This window comes from Grammomys surdaster, unplaced genomic scaffold (genome assembly GCF_004785775.1).
Source record: "Grammomys surdaster isolate TR1022 unplaced genomic scaffold, NIH_TR_1.0 125562, whole genome shotgun sequence".
NCBI lineage: Eukaryota > Metazoa > Chordata > Mammalia > Rodentia > Muridae > Grammomys > Grammomys surdaster.
The window spans coordinates 309,261-312,506 of NW_021620409.1; the positions used below are offsets into that span (position 1 = coordinate 309,261).

A 3,246-nucleotide genomic window follows, 5' to 3' on the forward strand; every position below is an offset into this window, starting at 1 on the left:
TATGTGTGTGTATGTATGTGTGTGTATGTATGTGTGTGTCTGTATGTGTGTGTGTATGTATGTGTGTATGTGTGTGTATATATGTATGTATGTGTGTATGTGTGTGTATGTATCTGTGTGTGTGTGTAAGTGTGTGTGTATGTATGTGTGTGTATGTATATGTGTGTGTGTGTGTCTTTTGGTTTTTGTTTGAGGAATGGCCCTCATGCAACTGTGTGTGTGTATGTATGTGTGTGTATGTATGTATGTGTATGTATGTGTGTATGTATGTGTATGTATGTGTATGTATGTGTGTGTATGTATGTGTGTGTATGTATGTGTGTGTATGTATGTGTGTGTGTATGTATGTGTGTATGTGTGTGTATATATGTATGTATGTGTGTATGTGTGTGTATGTATCTGTGTGTGTGTGTACGTGTGTGTGTATGTATGTGTGTGTATGTATATGTGTGTGTGTGTGTCTTTTGGTTTTTGTTTGAGGAATGGCCCTCATGCAACTAAACTCAAACTCAGTATGTAGCTTAGGGTGACCTTGAAATCCTAATCCTCCTGCCTCTACCTCCCCAGTGTTGGTTCCACAGAACACCTGGATTACAGGTATATGTCACTCAGCTTTTTTGTACTATACTGATCCATGCTGTGTAGCCCTGGCTAGCCTGGGATTTGTAGCAATCTTCCTGCCTCTGCCTCCCGAGTGCTGAGATCACTGGCATGAGCTATATATCTTAATGTAGGTGCTGCTATGTATCGACCAGGAGAGCTGGCCTGAGAACTTTCATGAAGTTCAGCCATCTTGCCATAGGAGTGCTGGGGTTGCAGATTTGTACCACCTCATCCAGCTTTCTTACATGGATTCTAGGACCCGAACTCAGATCCTCAGATGCTCAGACTGTGTGGTAAGCAACCCGAGTCACCTTGCAAGCTCTTATAAGTAATTTTTATTAAATAATAATAAAAAATTAAGACTGTCACAGTAGAAAGGAATGCCTGAAAGAACACCTATAGCAAATTAATGTCACTCGTTCTTACTTGAGTAAGAAACTACAGGACTTTTGACAAATCTTTTTATTTTTTTAATTTTAAAAAGTGTACATTTTTAGATTTATCACCAAAAATTAAAAAAAAAAAAACCCTTTTTGGTTATTCAGGACAGGGTTTCTCTGTGTAGCTCTGGCTGTCCTAAAACTCACTCTGTAGACCAGGCTGGCCTAGAACTCAGAGATCCGCCTGCCTCTGCCTCTCTCAGCTGGGACCAAAGGCGTGCTTCACTTGTCCAGGCTGCTCTGCTTGTTTTCCTTGAGATAAGTTTTCTCTATGTAAACCAGGCTGACCTCAAACTCACAGAAGGCCACCATGCCCAGCCCAGGATCTTTAAAATGTTTAACTTTAGGTTAAAAAGTGCACAAATTGGGCTGGAGAGATGGCTCAGCAGTTAAGGACACTGGCTTTTCTTTCAGAGCATGCAGACTGGGTTCCAGCACGCACGTGGCAGTTCAGTGCTGTCTGTAACTCCAGTTTCAGGGAATTTAACACCCTTTCTAGCCTCCAAAGGCACCAGGCACATATGTGGCATGCAAACATACCTGCAGGCAAAACACCCATATACATTAAAAAAAAAAAAAATTACATGAATTGTTTTTGCATGGTGATGCTGGCCTGTAATCCTGGAAACTGGAGACTGAAGCAGGAAGATTGATCTGTTCCAGGGCAGCTTGGTCTACACAGCTACAGAGTAAGTTTCAAGCCAACTAGGGATACATAGAATCAAAAATGGACCAGACCAACCGCACCCCCAACCTCAAAAGCATAGATTAACATGAGAAAATTGAAACACTTTTCTGAAACTAGAACAAAGGCACCAAACTCTATGTGTCAACACCAGGAAGAAGAGCAGCATAGCAGTCTCAGTTCATATACCTTAAATTCACAAGCCCATATATGCACACAGAATCAGTCTTGTGCACAGCCACAATGTGCACAATGTCCACAATGTGCAAATATCGCTTCCTCAGGTGTTTCAGAACATTGGCTTGTAAGAATCCAAAGAATGCTTTCTCCACTTAACACTTTTAATTTATTGTGTGCATGTAGAGGTCGGAGGACAACTTGTGGGAGTCTCCTACCTAATGTAGGTCCTGAGATAGGACTCAGGCTTGAAGGCATGACCTTTGCCATCTGAATCATCCTGACAGACCCCCCCCCAAGGCTTTTTTTAATTACTTATTTTATTATTATTATTATCATTAGTGTATATCTGTGTGTGTCTATGAGTGAGTACACATGCCACACTCTGTGTGTGCAGATGGCAGGACCAATTTTAGGAAGGGAGTGATTCTCTCCTTCAACCATGGGACCTGGAGCTTGAAATGCCAATTGCTTTCACACACAGGGCCATCCCACCATCCCCCAAGGTCTTCTTGGCAAATACAATTAGTGACTATGCAGCTGTTCCCCCGCTCCTATCCTATCCCCTGCCAGTATTTCCTGAACTGTTTCCCAGACCTTATAAATTATCAGGAAGAGATATGAGATTCAATTGAAATCTTTAGTCCTATCTCTTGGTCTCAGAGTTCTCCTACTCTTATAATCTAAACATCTAGCTCTTGGCTTAGTCACCAAGTGCATGTGCAAGGCCACAAGTTCCATCCCCAGCATCAGAACCAACAAAAAAAACAAAGAGAAGAAAATAAGGAATCTAAATCTTAGACATCTCCCATACTCCAAAGGGAAAGGAGAGCTGAGAAAGACATTTTAGATATATTCAAATAGGTAAAAACCTGAAAGAGAAGATTCATTTCCTTTTATTCTAATGGGTATCCTGAGAAATTTGGAGGGGAGAAAAGAATCAGAAAAGAAACTGTGTAGTATGAGCCCTGGGGAGGCTGAGGCAGGAGAATTACATGTTTGAGAGCCAGTTGGGCTATATTATAAAACCAGATAAGAAAGGAAGAAAGAAAGAAAGGAAGGAAGGAAGGAAGGAAGGAAGGAAGGAAGGAAGGAAGAGAAAGAGAGAGAAAAGAAAGAATAAGATGCAGTGGCTCATTCATGCCTGTGATTCTGTGACTAGCCTGGGCTACAGAGACTTGCTCTAGGCCAACTTGGAGCAAAGAGGGAGACCATGTCTCAAAACCCAAAAACTAACAAAAAAAGAGAATGAAACTTTTATACAGTACTATATAGAGTTGAGGACAATAAAGATAATACACATACATATTCATTGATTTTTTTTTTTTTTTTTTTTTTTTT

At 40.9% G+C, this 3,246-nt stretch overlaps 1 protein-coding gene and 1 long non-coding RNA gene across 4 annotated transcripts in view; one reads left to right on the forward strand and one right to left on the reverse strand.

Moving 5' to 3' along the window:
* LOC114638222 overlaps positions 1-892 on the forward strand; it is a 7,004-nt gene extending 6,112 nt beyond the window's left edge. The window contains exon 3 of the long non-coding RNA XR_003713852.1: positions 735-892. This is a non-coding gene — a long non-coding RNA (uncharacterized LOC114638222). The remainder of the gene's footprint in view (positions 1-734) is intronic.
* Positions 1-3,246, reverse strand: part of Rbms2 (RNA binding motif single stranded interacting protein 2) — a 42,458-nt gene that overhangs the window by 33,951 nt on the left and 5,261 nt on the right. The window lies entirely within an intron of this gene.